Source organism: Eublepharis macularius, chromosome 1, assembly GCF_028583425.1.
Source record: "Eublepharis macularius isolate TG4126 chromosome 1, MPM_Emac_v1.0, whole genome shotgun sequence".
NCBI classification, from domain to species: Eukaryota; Metazoa; Chordata; class Lepidosauria; order Squamata; family Eublepharidae; genus Eublepharis; species Eublepharis macularius.
The window spans coordinates 36,092,998-36,108,883 of NC_072790.1; the positions used below are offsets into that span (position 1 = coordinate 36,092,998).

At 41.8% G+C, this 15,886-nt stretch overlaps 1 protein-coding gene across 4 annotated transcripts in view; it reads right to left on the bottom strand.

Moving 5' to 3' along the window:
- Positions 1 to 12,160: 12,160 nt before the first annotated feature.
- FBXW11 (F-box and WD repeat domain containing 11) overlaps positions 12,161 to 15,886 on the bottom strand; it is a 126,370-nt gene continuing 122,644 nt past the window's right edge. For all 4 annotated transcript variants that reach the window (XM_054986817.1, XM_054986825.1, XM_054986807.1 and 1 more), the window contains one exon: positions 12,161 to 14,622. The gene's annotated coding sequence lies outside the window, so the exon portion shown is untranslated. The remainder of the gene's footprint in view (positions 14,623 to 15,886) is intronic.

Sequence of the window (15,886 nt, forward strand, 5' to 3'; positions counted from 1 at the left end):
GAGCCTTGAGAGGGCAGAGTTTGGGGAGGGGTGGGACATCAGCTGGGTATAATGCCATACAGTCCACCTTCCAAGGCAGCCATTTTCTCCAGAGGAACGGATCTCTGTTGCCTGGAGACCAGTTGTAATTCCGGAAGATCTCCAGCCACCACCTGGAGGCTGAAACATTAGGCCAGCTTCATCTGTTCCTTTTTTTCTGTTCTTTTGGGAACTCAGTGCTTTACTCTCTTGAAAAACTTACTTTGTCAAACAAAGGAAATGTGGTTTCCTTCAGCTGTAGGTGACAAGTGCCTTGCTTGGAACCCCACCCCAGTTAACAAATGCCACTGAACAAATAAATCTTTAGTCAACAAAAAATTACACTGTGAATTTCACTGCCCTTGAATGTACTGATGGCCGTGAGTATAGGTGCCTTTAAATGGGGATTAAACAGATTCATGGAGGAGAGCCAGTTTGGTGTAGTGGTTAAGAGTGGCAGGACTCTAATCTGGAGAACCAGGTTTGATCCCCACTCCTCCACTTGAAGCCAGCTGGGGGACCTTGTGTCAGTCACAGCTCTCTCAGAGCTCTCTCAGCCCCACCCACCTCACAGGATGATTATTGTGCAGATAATAATAACACACTCTGTAAACTCCTCTGAATGGGTGTTAAGTTGCCCTGAAGGGTGATATATAACTTATTATTATCAATGGCTGCTAGCCATAGTGACTAAAGGAAACCTCCAGAAACAGCAAACCTCTGAAGACTAGTGCTGGGAGGCAGCACACAGGGCCAAGCTATAAGTGATGAATGACACAGGTTGGACCCTTGTCAGCTTCCCTCAAGTTTTGATGGGAAATGTAGGCATCCTGGTCCTGCAGCTTGGCTCTCCGACTGCTGTCCAATGGACTTTTCAACTGTCACTTGTCCAACATTCCACCCAGCTGCCTACATTTCCCATCAAAACATGAGGGAAGCTGACAAGTGTCCAACCTGTGTCATTCGTCACTTGTAGCTTGGCTCTCAGAGGAAGGCCTCGACACTCTGTTTGTTCACCCTCCAAGGTAACAGGCTGGCCACTGCGTGAAACAGAATGCTGGATTAGATGGATCCAGCAGGGCTCTTATTATGTTCTTAACAAGGGTTGCAGCCTCATGTACTGCGTAACTGTAAATGTTCCAGGGCTAGTTACAAAACACCTTCTAATGGTGAGTTATTGTACACTCTGGGTCTTCCTTAAAGACAAGATCCTGACAGCCCACCTCATACACACACTATATCAAATCACAGGATGGCATCACCACTAGGTGGTCTTTCACTGCACTGTGACATCATAGCAGCTTTGTAGTACAGTAACAAAACAGCTGATGGATTTTGCTGTCCAGGCTGGACAGCAGGAGCCGTATGGTTACAAGAGCATAATATCCAAGAATGTGTGTGATTCAGCCCTGGCATCTTCAAATGCGCTAGAATGTGAACACTCCGCTCCATTTCCTGTATTTCTTGGTCCTTAAAAAAAAAAAGCCAAAAAGCTCTGGTACAAAAAGGGGATGGTGGTAGCAGATTTCAAACATAGCCATTAATATGCAAATGAACAATTAGCTTACATAATACCATTGTGTTGTAATGGAACGTTGTTTTTGCATCACAAGTTTAGCTTTGAGAATTACAATTATTATTTTTATGGCGCCATCAGTGTCCGTAATTAAAAAGAGAGATCCTCGCCCTGAATCTCCAAGGAGCGTCAGGCAGTGATGATAATGATGCTGGGAGATCCATTAACAGAAGCAGGAACACATGAGGTTCAGTCCGGGTTTGTAGTGAGGGTTAGGCTAACCCTTTGCTGCATTTGGACTCGCCGACTGAAACTCACATCTCACACTATTTATTAGCTCTGGGATGGAAAAAGACTGGCATTAATGAGGGACATCGCAGGCTAATGAATAGTCAAGCTGGACTATTGCTCGGTCCTTTGATGCTCACAAGGCAAAAAAGTTCTAGTTGTTTTTTTCTTTTGTGATCCTTGAAAGAGCTGGATCCTGTAATCTGTTCTGCTGGTGCATGCAAGGAACAGAAACGATGAACTCACCGGCTTCCTCCTCTTTACTGCAGTCATCCATGTTACACAGCTTTTTCTTGCGGGTGGAAGGAAAGGGAAAGCCATTGGATACTCACCGTGAAGGGTCCTTCTCCTCTGAGGAAAGGACATTTTGCCCCTCCTGAAGTCATTGTCTTTTCACTCTCTTCCGCCTGACAAATTTACTTCTTGTCCTTAACATGTTTGTTCTCACCTTTCTCCTTGTTACTCAATTCTAGAGTGTTGTATTCATAATTATGACGCTATAACTGCTTTTGGAGTTGCCAAAACTGAAAGGGTGACTCCCGCTAGGAAGACAGGAAGTAGACAACTTGTTCCTGCCTCCCTGACTAGAGGGTGGGAATGTTAAACTATGTTTTTTTATCAATCTATTCATGGTTTTTAACTGTATAAACTGATGTGTTTTAATATGTTGTAATCCGCCCTGAGCCCTTCGTGGGGAGGGCGGAACAGAAATCCAAAGAAAATAAATAAATAATAATAAAGCTCTGCCAGCACCTCCCCCTCCTACTGCATAGGAGCTGACACAATATTTTTTAAAGACTGTCATTTTAATAATCTGTGTTTGTATAGTGTTTCTTTGAAGGTGTTTTTATATCGACATCTGTATTGTTTAGGTTTGTAAACTGCCTGGGGAAATATTTTTAGGCTAAATATGCAGGGTTTTTATAAATTAATAAACAGCTATGGGGGGAGGGATCCCAAAGTATCAAAGATCCAATCCTAATATCATTGTAAACAATGGCGCTGTCCTGAATAATAACTTCTCTTATATACCACTCTTCCAAACAGATTAGTGCCCTGCTCAGAACACTGAACAAGGCCAGTGTTATTATTATCCCCACAAGACAGCTGGAGGGCTGGGGGTGAGAGGCCACCTGCTGAGCTCAAGGAAGTAGTGGGATTCGAACCAGCAGAGTCCTGATTCACAACCACTTCTCTCCGAAACCACCTTTTTGCACTGTTCCTGCTCTGTTTGTGATTCATTATGATCTGGATTATATCAAGTGCCACAAAACTCAGAAACTCTTCCCTTAAAATGCCTGCGCAGCCAAACCCTTAGCATAAAGTCAGCCTCAGGCTCGTCGTGAGTGCCTGGAAAGCCTGTGACGTGTACTGGTCGGAGCGTCAAACCGAAGTCCCGATCCCCATTTTTGACATGAAGCTCCCTTGGGAGAACTTGGCCAATCACATTATCCCCACCTAACTTATCTGAGAGGCTGTAGTGAGGAAAAATGAAGGAGGGGAAAGTCACTTCTATTGCCCCTGACAGAAGTGCAAGATAAAAACGAAAGTGTGATACAAACAAATGCAATAAATGACTGTGGGAACTGGAAACAATAAAGGAGTGTGAGAACGGTTCTTGGGCAACACAAGTAATTTCTGCTGCCAAGGCAGCTTCCAGTGGATGTCTATTTTATTTCTGTTGTAGGATTTACAGCCACTGGGTCAAAACCTGTATGTATATGAGGTTGGATCCAGCCTGTTTTTCCACCCAACGTCACTCAATTTCGTCTTTACTACATTGTCCATCTCATGTGGTTTTTGTCTACTCATGGCAATGTTGAAGACAAAAGAGGCAATCAGTAAGGAACTTCACAGAAGAACACTCCTGTGGTTATCAAGTGTAATATTTCCAACAGCGGCCAGGTTTTTTCCCGTACCCCAGTAGGGGCTTTAAACTCTTGACAATCAGAGTATAGGTCTGAAATTCTACTGATGGAAATATCCAGGTACAAACATTGCCCCACCCACTAGTGCGCAGACACCCACCCTTTAGGTTATGTTCAGAATGGTTTTGAAAGGGGATTAGACAAACTAATGGAGGATCGGTTTCTCAACATCCAATAGTAGTTGAATAGAGCCTCCAGGTTCAGAGGCAGTGGATCTCTAGAGACCGGTTATGGGTATGGGAAGGAAAACGACAAGCAGGGGAGGGCTGTTATTACCTTCATGCTCCGCTTGCGGGCTTCCTTGAAATATCTGGTTGACCGCTACTGAATACAGAATGCTCTTATGTTTTTTGGTGTGATCCAGCCCAGCTCTTCTTCATTACAAAATACCTTTTGTTTATTAATTTCAACTGCATAGTAACACTTCAAAAATGGTAGCCCATCATTATAAAACACAGAGATGTTTGGAGGGTTAATTTTTAAAAAGAAAGGGGGGAAAAAACTACACATAAAAATACTGTATGCACATTTGTTAATTTGTTGGAGCGTTTCATTTTTAAGACTGAAAGCCTGGTATGTGTTCATAAAAATATTTCCATATGCTAAAGGTATGCAATTCTTTGCCAAAAAAACTGGCTATTAGAGCAGCAGGCCAGAGTGGGCTTTTTTTTTAAGGTGGGGGGAACTGCTGGAGAGACTAGGTATTCACAGAGGAACTAAACCAACCCTAACTACAGTCACCTCGCGATGACCTACAACTCCTCAAATTACAAAAATGAAAAGGTTGTTAGTAAATCTGAGGCCAATTAGGGGTTCTTTTTCCTGGAGACATGATGAAATTTCCTGAAACAAAAACTTTCACAAACTCTATAAAATATTTCTAACTTTGGTGGAAAAATAAATAACCTCCTTTTTATCTTCTCATTCCTGAGGTGCAAAGCGGGCCCATTCCTGTTTATGCAGATGGAGGGGAAACACCCCAAGAAAGAGCCAAACTGCAAGATTCTTGGCACCAGTGAACTGCAGGGAGAAGTTATTTTCAGGGCTGCCGATTTTGTTTTCTGAAGGCGGAATCGCTGCATGGGTGCAGGGGAGAAAGGGACAGGAAGAAACCATTGGGTGGAAAGATCACATAAACCGAGCTTTGATCGCAGAGCCTTAGGTTGGAGGGTCAACATGCTCGCTGCTCCATCAGAATCCATTGCACATCATTTCTCCAGGCCTCATATAAGAGGGGCAAAGGAAAAATGTGACCACAAAGCTTTCTAAGCAGATTTCCTCACATAAAACAGGGTTGCACCTACCTGTAACTGTTGCTTATCAAGCAACTGCGCATGCGCAGTTCCCATGTGGAACTGCACAGAAGACACGACGATGAACTGATCTTCTTGGAATGAAACACAAGCAAAAGTCCCAAGACTCACCATGAACAGCAGCATCTTGTCCCATATAGGGCTGCTTTAAAAGACAGAGGGTGACATACAAAATGCCAAAGAAATGCCAAGAGGATAGCCTAATAGATGCACGTTCTTCACACTATTCCCCAAACCACTTAACTAGGATTTGGGATTTTAATCTTAGTATATGTATTCACCCTGACTCGGCAGGTTTAGGTAGCCTGATCTCATCATATCTCCAAAGCTAAGCAGGGTCGGTCCTGTTTAGTATTTGGATGGGAGACCACCAAGGAAGGCGAGGATTGCTATTAGAGGTGTGTGATTCATCTCTATACCCAAAAAATACCTATTCAGTATTATATCTGGATATATCTGGCTTATTTCTGTACATTCAGGTACACCAGTATTTACATACCTGAATAATCCAGTGGCTATATTCGGGAATATCTGGTTGCAGCAGCTCACACACTCCTTTGCAGGCTTCCCAGGTAACAAGAGGAGGGAAGGAGGCAGCATTACAATGTTTGTGTATTGCTTGCTTGCCATGTGTCATTGCTAGGTATTGCTGCTGCCTTGGCATTACTAGCTTGCTTGGTCGGAGTCTGGGATTCTCTGGTTTGATATTGTCCTGATAGGATTCTCTGTTGGGCTTGCGTTGACCCTGGGTTCTGCCTGGCATCTTTGTGCCACAGGTTCTGTTGGGCTTGTAACAGTGTCCCTTGCCTTGGTTCTGGTGGGATTCTCGTTTGACATTGGTTCTAGTGGGATTCCCTGGATTGATCTTGGTTCTGTTGGACTTTGTTGATTGTTTGCATTGGTAGGCTTTTGGTCATTGGTTGCTACTGTGTGTTTGGCTAACGCTTCCTGTGTACTGGAGAAAGCCTTGGATTTCCCCCCACCCACCCTAGGAAACAATGGAGAGTGGCTGAGGGCAGCTTGTTTTAAGGGCCGGTAGAATTGGACCCTTTGGTCCAACTCACTTAGAACCTGGGGAAGGGGGTCTTTAGTGAACAGGCAGAACTAGGCTCCTGGCTTGAAAAATGCTTGAAAAATGGCCCCTCCATCCCCTCGGAAAGATTTCCGCATAGGGAATAACTGAGTTGAATATAATCAGAATTCACAATAAAACCTGAATCAAAATACTATTCCAGTATTTTAGGATCCGAATATCAGGAATACCAAATATATATGGTATTCTGGCTGCCCAAATCTGAGTAATACAGATTTTTTTAGTGCACACCCCTAGATGCCATACACAGGCAGGCAATGGCACACCACCTCTGAACAGCTCTTTGCCTTGAAAGGCCTGCTGGTTCACTATGTCAGCTGCAACTTGATGGTACACACACACACACACACACACACACACACACACACTCTGTATCAGGCATCTGACGAAGAGAACTTGATTCTCGAAAGCTTATGCTACAATAAAATTGGTTAGTCTTAAAGGTGCTACTGGACTCTTTTTGATTTTGCTAACACACACAAAGTATTCACTACTTTAGCAACTGCTGGGATCCCCCACCTGTTACAGCTGTTAACTTGCTTAAGCGTAACTATGGAATGCCTCCTGTATTTTTCTTGATTTGCATGTTGTATTATTGCATGTACTTCCTGAATTTCATAGCCCCTTGACCCTGCTTGCTGTTATCCTCCCATGCTACATAAAATGACTGCCTAACAAAGACCCACTCACTGCATCTGATAACATAGGCTCTAGTCTACCAAAGCTGGAATAAAGTCTTATTACTCCAAGGTGCCTTTATTTTTGTTCTTCACTTGAATAGGCAAGAGATCTTGAAGGACTTCACATTAACATTATCTTGGAATCTTTACAAATCAAGACTATAAGGCAGAATTATTAAACCTGTATTGCAAGCTGGGTTGGAGTCTACTGGAGATTAATTCAGATCTCTCCTTTGCTGTGATAACCCAAGATTCCCTCAGAACTGCCAGTGGTCAACCATATGCCCTAATTCCAACATGGGTGATGATACCCATCTGTTATCTCTTGACTATTCAGAGATATGATTTCACTGTTATTGTATTAATTAATATTAATATATTTGCTGATCCTTTGTCCATGAGGTTCGGGGCAATCATACATGCTTTAGGCTTCATTCTTATTCTCCCAAATGCCTTGTGTGTGTCACCCACAGTTTCATAGCCACACCAGAATTTAAACCTGGGTCCCCCTTAGCCAAAGTCAAACACACAATTGTATCCGACGCCTCCTCTTTTAAAAAGCATTGGTGTTAAAGGTTGTTGCATAACACTGCAACTATTCATTCTGTTCATTCATTGGTCAAAGTAGTATTTCGGGCTATTATGAGAGATTCAGCATTATCCGCTTCTACGCTACTGTTTGTCTTACATGAAATAAGCTAAAAAGTATCAATCAGGTTATGAATTCTTTCCACTGTGAAATTCATCTCTATTATATAACTTGAAATCAGTCATCAATCCATAAAAATACCTATTCTCACAGCTGTAGTTTCTATCCACAACTCCTTTGGCCCTTTAGAAAGCTGGAAAAAAAAGAAATATTGGTTAACTTCCAAATGTCTAGAAAGCAAATTTCTTAATATATTTCATTTATCAATGCTTTAAAAATCTCTTCATCTCCTCTATTTTTATATCCTGGTTATATCTTTCTGTTGTGAATATAAAAGCCTCAACCTAACAAATGTACATTTCAATACATCTGATTATGCTGAAATATGTTTGGTTAGTCTTTAAGATGTCACTGGACTTTTACAGTTCTGAAGTATTCCCTAAGTTAAGAAAAACATGGCTATTAGAAGTGGACGTCCTGGGGTATGTTTGGGGCACACTAAGTCCAAAATTTTGCCTGAAGAGTCTTACAGCTTGAGCGAATATTATTTGATTCTTGCAAATGAGTTGTTTGAAAAATTGGAGGGTGGATACAAGAAAGTACCACATGCTAACAGAACATGCAGATGTCCACATAAGAAGACTGAAACCACTGAACATATGATTATAGTGTCCCATACTTAATGAGTTGAGGGCTAGCTTAATCATCCCTCTACTTAAAAATATGAAAGTACCTAATATGAGAGCGCAGGTGACATGGTTATTATCAGATACAAATGACTCCGTTACTTTCTGTGGCAAAATATATAATTAAACAGCTGAAAAACAACATTAAGTAAGGTTCTTCGCATTTTAATTTCTGCTTAAGGCAATAGCCATATGAGCAGCGATAGATAGATAGATAGATAGATAGATAGATAGATAGATAGATAGATAGATAGATAGATAGATAGATAGATAGATAGATAGATAGATAGATAGATAGATGAGGGATTTTTTTCAGCGGGAACGCAGTGGAATGGAGTTCCGGCACTGCTTAAAAATGGTCACATGGCCAGTGGCCCCGCCCCCTGATCTCCAGACAGAGGGGAGTTTAGATTGCCCTCTGTGCCGCTCAGTGCAGAGGGCAATCTAAACTCCGGCGGGGCCACCAGCCATGTGACCATTTTTGCTGAGGGCAGTTTAAACTTAAAAAACTCCCCCCTTGTTCCAGCTGACACAAAGTGACATCATTGTGCGGTCTTGAGTTCCACCACTGAGTTCCACCACCTCTTTTCCCAGAAAAAAAGCCCTGGATGGATAGAACTAACCTTGCACCAATACCCATTTCCTCCCAAACTGAGGACACAGATAATTTACTTGTGATTTTAAGGGGCAGAATTTTGAGTAGCTTTGGTATCTGCACAGCAGGTGGCATAAAACATGGAAGCTGCTGTTTGTAGGTGGCCATACGCAGATCATGCATCGTTTAGAATCAGCAGCATTTGGAATGAATGACTCCTGTTTCATCTGCGCAGTCTCTGACATTCATCACAAGGGAACAGAACTTACTGGATCAAACTATAGCTCTCTTGTGGCAATATGAGACTGTGCAACATGTTTATGATCCAAATTACAACGCTCAGTTAAACACAAACAACTTGGTTTTGGGCAAGGCTGGAATGCTAGAGAAAAAAGCCATGTAGGCTCCACCATTTGGAAAGCGTCCTTAAAGATTTTTTCTTTTTACAAGCAGTCATCATTGCCAACTAAAGATCTTCATGTACTAGAATATAATTTTTCTAAGATTAACAATAAAGATGGAAAGATGTCGTCTTCAAAGGTTAGAATGAATACATCAAGTATCTCCTTTTTTAAATCATAAAATACTTTGATCACATGTATATTTCAATGAAAAATCTTTAGTTCACTGCAGACCATTGACTGCCAGGTACTTAGTTTTAAGGAGACCGTCACATTTTCAGGGAGCAGCGTGGGTAGCTTAGATCATGGTGTTCCAAAACCTGGCTTTCTAAATCCCATTCTGAATTTATATTGGATTGAATCCATCAGTCTGCTTCTATGGGCAGAAGAATTTCCCCTTGTACAGCACAACTTGCTCCACTCTCTCCTCCCACTATAGCCTAAAATGGCCCCTCAAATGCTGCATTTCAAAGGACTTTATTTATTTATAGTCTGCCTTTCTCACTGGCGCTCTAGGCAACTACACTATGCAGGTCAACATGATTAACAGCGAGAATATTCAGTGAACAATACAAGAGGGTACAGGGTTGCAGAAATGTGAAAACATGCACAAATTGGAATAGAGATGAAATATTGCTGAAATAAAGCAAAAGCAATTAAATAGGGTATATTTAACAACATGGAAACTACCTAGTAGGAGTATAACCACATCAGCAGACTGTACCCAGTAGTATACTCTACAGTCCCTTTCCCTAAGGATCTCTTTGAGCCATTTCTTACGGCACATCCTATTACTTAAGTAAAAAGCCCTCCTGAATAATGGGAGGATGCGGTGAGAGCTGGGTTCCACAGACAGAAATCCAGTGGATCCAAGCTATTCCCTGCCAGTCTTTCCTAGGCTCTTCTTACCTCTCATACCATGCAGGAATCCAATCTCTCTCTCTCTCTCTCACACACACACACTCATTGTCCCGATGATTGAGTGCCAGTGTATGAAATCTAGGGCTACATTCATATATCATGATGAACCATGGTTAATACATTTTGATAGATCCAACCTGGTAGTGCAATCTGAATGCAAATGGTGGGCACCAAAGCAGGATTGCAAACTAGGATTTTTAAACCACAGATCTAGGGGTACTTACCAGAGAACACTGGCCCTCAGAGCTACCTCACCATAGCAGTTTGGGGAAGATGTCTGCCCTGATGGGAAGTGGAAGACTTGAAAATGCTGAGGTAAATATAGAAAAGGTAACGGCTTAGAATTAGCAAAGTTGTGAGGTAAACACAATTCAAGTTTACTTCAAGATTGGAAACTAGCAGGCAGTGGAGATGCCTCATTGTTACTGTTACCAAGAAGAAAGTTCTCAAGAGAGTCCATCTAATTTATATTGGGCTGAAGGGTCAAGCTGGAGGGAATAAAACCATAGCCTGTTTTTAGTCAGCACAGTTGAAATTGCGACAGCAATTTTTTGAGAGGGCAAAAAAAAAAACCGCAGTGAAGAAGAAAGCAGGAGAAAAACTGAGAAACTTGTGATGTGGCAGGGGGAAGAGACACGCAGGAGTGTTAGCCGAGGAAGCCGTGGAGTCTCCTAGGAGCAGCACCTGGATGCCCTAGTTTTAGCAAGCCAAGGAAAAATCACCAGGTCCAGAAATGGTGCCTTTATTTTCAAGACACGTAACAGCTGAGCAAGAGTCTGACAAACTTTAAGGGATTCCCAACCTTCCTGAGCCCAGGGACACCTTTAGAATTTTGAGAGAGGGTATCGAGTGCCACCACAATGTGGTTGCTGCGGGAGAAAACCTCCCTCCTCACTTCGCAAAGAATCATATGGCAGCCATGCTGAACACAGCAAGTTGCCTTAATCAGAAGTGTGGTCCAGCCCCTGGGAGGGCAGCAAAACCTGGAAGATGGGTGGGATTCTACTCCTGAATACTTATCACTGCCTGTGCAACCACCCAGCTCCCTGGACCGCAACACTGGAACAAAGCTACCCTCTCCTTTGCAAAAGCAGTCCATGACGACAATTAGCAAGGTCACGAACTCCATCACTTTCAGCCCCTTGCCTCGTTTTGTTCTGATGCACACACAAAAGAGCCATCTATTATAAAACCTGTGGTCTATGGCTCTACTCTGGCATGCATTCCTGGCAACATTTAAATTATGTTAATTTCTGTCCTCGTATTTGTGCAGGAGCCTTTTGGGGAAGGAGGGGCTATGACTACTTTCGGAGGTGGGGGAGGGCACTAGCTTGTTTCTCAAAGAACAGAAAGAAATGAAGGAGACTCATGGAGGGGGGAGAGAAAGAGAAGGAAAGCCTGGGGAGAGGGGAAGTAGAATCACACAGTAAGGTCTGACTGCCTTTATTGCCCTGATCCTCCAGGGCCCATAGCTGCTACTGCAGTTGTGGAAAACCCTCTCATTTGAATGAAGGCAGCCAGTCACAAACGCTGCCTTACAATGGCCTCACCCACTTTCCGCAAAGCAGGGAGGGCACCGGGGGAAGTATTGGTGGGAGCCACAGCATCTGCAGGTGCCATGTTAGGAAACTAGAGCAAAGCAAACAGGGCCTCTCTGTAAGTGCTAACTTGTGGTGGAAGCTAGAGAAAGGGAAACTGCATAGCTGGATCATTCAGGAAGCCATTATTACATAGGTAACTGGGCGATACTATAATGGAATGGTTCAGAAAGATGCTTTAATACAAGGACTGTCGGCTATATTACTGCATATAGTATATACTGTCTGTTGAAGTATTATCCTACTACGTAATGTCTGCATCATTTAATATGCTGTGTTAATACTTATACTTTGTTTCAGCTTTCAGACTTCCGCAATCCCAATCCTATTACATTGCTTATCGGATGTCTCAACCTGTTGATTGCATTGATTTACACTGTGTAAATTTTGTTCAAAGAATTAGTTCAGAATCAAGACCAGTCCATTTCGTTTGTACAATTTAATAATGCTTCCGTTTGGTTAGAGATGTTGAAGTAAAATGAAGTTTAGAATTTTTTTATTAAGCACATTCCACAGTACAAAGCCTTATATCATGAACAATATCTGTACAATTCAACAGTTGTCAAATAAGCTGTTCATACACAAACTTTCCAAACAGGTAACTGGCAAACATAATTACAAGTTAGAATAAGACTATCCCAGTGCTTTGAAACATTAATCTAGCAGGAACATACAGCTGCTCAGTTATGATTAGCGAAACAAAGTCCAGAGTACAGCCAGGATCACTATCCTTAATCCCAGGGGCCGAGGTCCTCGGGGTGCCAGTCACAAACTCCACAGCTATGTTACACCAAGCACAATCAAAAGTAGTTTCGGCTGCATCTTCAAATACCATTATTTCCCATGGAAAAACATGAATTTCATCTTACACATGCATTAAAAAAGGACAGTTTTCCATAAATACCTTTGTCTTCAGAGCTGCAACAGAAAGTCTTTCATATCGCAGCTTGCATGGAGAAACAGGGAAGGGGAGAGAGAGAAGAAATCATTTCCGTAACTGTCAACCATGTTAAAATCTGAGAACATGGGAATGTGCCCTCTTGTGGATTCTATGACATTTGATCATATCCAGGTAACTCATCTTTCTTGCAATGTTCAAAAAGAGAATTTACAAACTCGATTCATAACACCTAGGAAGGCAAAGAGTAGAATACCAGAAGCAGCTCACATTACGTCTTTTAAACCTCTGACGTGTGCTTTCATTGTTAATCTGACTTGACAAGCTGGTAGGTGTGCGAGTGAAGTATCCAGCCACAGCTGTTGCACTAAATAAGCAATATTCATTCATTGGTCATTTTAAATTGGTTATCAACATTCCTTGACCCCTCAAAGGGGGAGTTGGAGAGAGAGAGAGAGAGAGAGAGAGAGAGAGAGAGAGAGAGAGAGAGAGAATGAACAAAAGAGAAGACAGGAGTGGCAGCAAAGGAGAAACACAAAACCATATGACTGAAGAAAGACAGCATCCATTCCAACTAGTGCTCCTAGATCAATCAACGTTACATTTCATTAATCAGTAATTACCAAACGAGCATTAGAAGAAGCCAAGAAATGCTGCTGCCCAGCAATAACAAAAAAAATGCAGAGATAGCATTTGTAGAGTTCATTTTTTTTTTTTTGTAGGCAAGCGTATGACTAACTTGCCATGGCTAGTCATACTTCCACAGGGGAGAAGTCCCAACCACGTGCCCCTTGGCTACCAGTTTCTCTGCATCAATGGCAAGGAACATGAATCATCTCCCAGAAGGTCACAGTGGAACAGCCATTCATCTCAAAGTCCTTATAAGCATGGCAACCCAAGGGGTTTATTTGAATGAACTTTCCAAGATATTTATATAGGCAACTTTGGCCAAAGGGTTTCTTTTTCAAGATGCTTTGCAGCTACTGCAGTGCAGAAAAATAAAAACAGAATTCATTTTTTTTTAAAGAATGGGTTTAAGAGATATTTCATCCTTTTTTTTTTTTAAAGAGCAGGGGAAATCCTAACGAATACCCTCCTTTGCACAGGAGTATTTCCGAAGTAATACATCCCAACCCCATACTGTGCCAGTAGCTAGAGTGCCTTGATGCATAAACGCTTATGCCTTGGCATCGATGTACAGTATCAGGAGATCCTGACTCCCAGCACTTGGAGGTTATGTTATGTACATTATATCTACATGCTTATACAGTTACGGTATTGAAAATGAGGCAAGCACATAGGAAGGATCTAACTATATCAAACATTAGGTGGAGGAGGACGGTTGTAGTTCAGAGTACAGTTAAAAAGAAAAAAAAACAGTGCTGTACACCTAGTTTAGATCATCTAGCCCAATTTACAATCTCTTTAAATTAAAGCAAGTTACTGGAGCAGAAATAAACTGTCATCCAAAATATTACTGAGGCATTCAGAAATATTTCTAATCAGTCCAAATGATATTCCTAGACCAAAAAAAAAAGGAAACAAAAAACAGGGTCTGAATCGGTCATGAAATGTAAAAGTCTACAGGAGGCGGATGACCTTGAAAGCAAAGCCCTGTACATTCGGGTATGTGTTTGGCACCCACATTTCACTGAGAATGTTTTTCTTCTTCGGAGTCAGATCAAAAGTGCAAAGCAAATATAAATTAGGCCAAGTCCTTCCTTGACATCTGATTCACTCCTGGAAAAACAAGCCATCAGTTCAGTGTATATGGGCAATTTTACTCATGAAGCTTTGGATCTTGCATCGCGGTAAAGGACAGACTGGATTTCTTCTACCCGGACTCAGTGAATTCCTAGTCAGTTCCCTCAGAGGGTATCACTGAGTGACTAAAGACTGGAAAAAGAGACAAGTTGAGATACAGAGTTGTGCTGCTTCGCATCTACACAGCATCTAGAACCACTTCTGACTGTAGCTGTGGCTAATGTCTTCAGGTGTGTAATAGCCAAATATCCAGTAGTTCAAAGACTGTGGAATCCTGCAAGAAGAAATGAGAAGCCTGAACTACATTCTGACTGGTATTGGCAGGTATCAGGCATTGGAGAACACAGCTACAAACTGGATGATCAAAATTCTCATTTATAAGGAGGCAAAAAGATATAACATTTATTTCAGTCCAGTACATTTTTATTCTCCCCTTTCTCCAAATAGCTCAGCACAGAATATGTGACTTTTCTTTCTCCTTTTTATCCTCACAACAATTCTGTGAGGTAGGTTAGGTGAGAGATTCTCTAAGGTTGGATGAGGCCCCAAACACAATTTATGTTTCCCTTAATTCCATAACATGCAAAAATATACAGTTGTAATCCCTTCTACAGCTACTGAATTGACTCAGGGAACAACTGATTTTTTAAAAAAACAAAAGGTCTTCCCCTTGTAGCCCTTTTATATTTGCAACTAAGTAACACATACCACTGTAAAGAAAAATTAAACATTTGTAGTTTTTTCTTTTATGTTCAAATAAAGGGATTATGTTAGATTATCATACAGTAACAATTCTTTTTATCGCTACAATAAAAAAGGAATTCAATGGAAGGCAGTAACATTTTCTTATAGCTGAGTCTGCCAGGCTTGTCAGAAGGCAGACTCATTTGGGATACTGTAAAATAAAAAAAGGTGCAGGTTACAATAATAATAGCATTCGATTTAAATTCCGCAGCAGTGGAAAACAGTGCAGAACACAGGAAGACCGATGCATGAATCTGCCTTATGCGAAGTCAAACAACAGGTCCAGCCAGAGCAAGGCTCTTTATTCCAATTGGCCGTTCTCTTCAAGGTCTTGGGCAGAGAGAAGTCATTCTGTTCCCAACTCCTGGAATCCCTTTGCAGATGTCAGGAACGGAGCCTGATATATTAGGCACGCAGAGCCCATGGTTTACTAATGAGCTATATTCCCTCCCCACTAACATATAACAACCTGCCTTATAAGGAATCACACCATCTAGGTCTACATTTATGGGTCTTCAGAAATTTTTCCTACCTGTTTGCCCAAGTTCCTTTACGTGGAGATGCTTAGTATCTTAAGCTTACATAACAGCTGCTCTACAACTATGGGAGCTCACAGAGGTTCACCTCCCAGTTAATAGTTTAGTGATGTAAGGAGGTTTCATAAAACGTGAGCATAAGCTGCAGTTTGGAAAATGTCCCCTTCTAGCTAGCAGCAAAGCGATGTGACCCTCATTCAAGACCGCCTGTTGTTGCAATTGTTTTTCTCCTCCTTGCTCCTTGAACTTCAGGCTTAA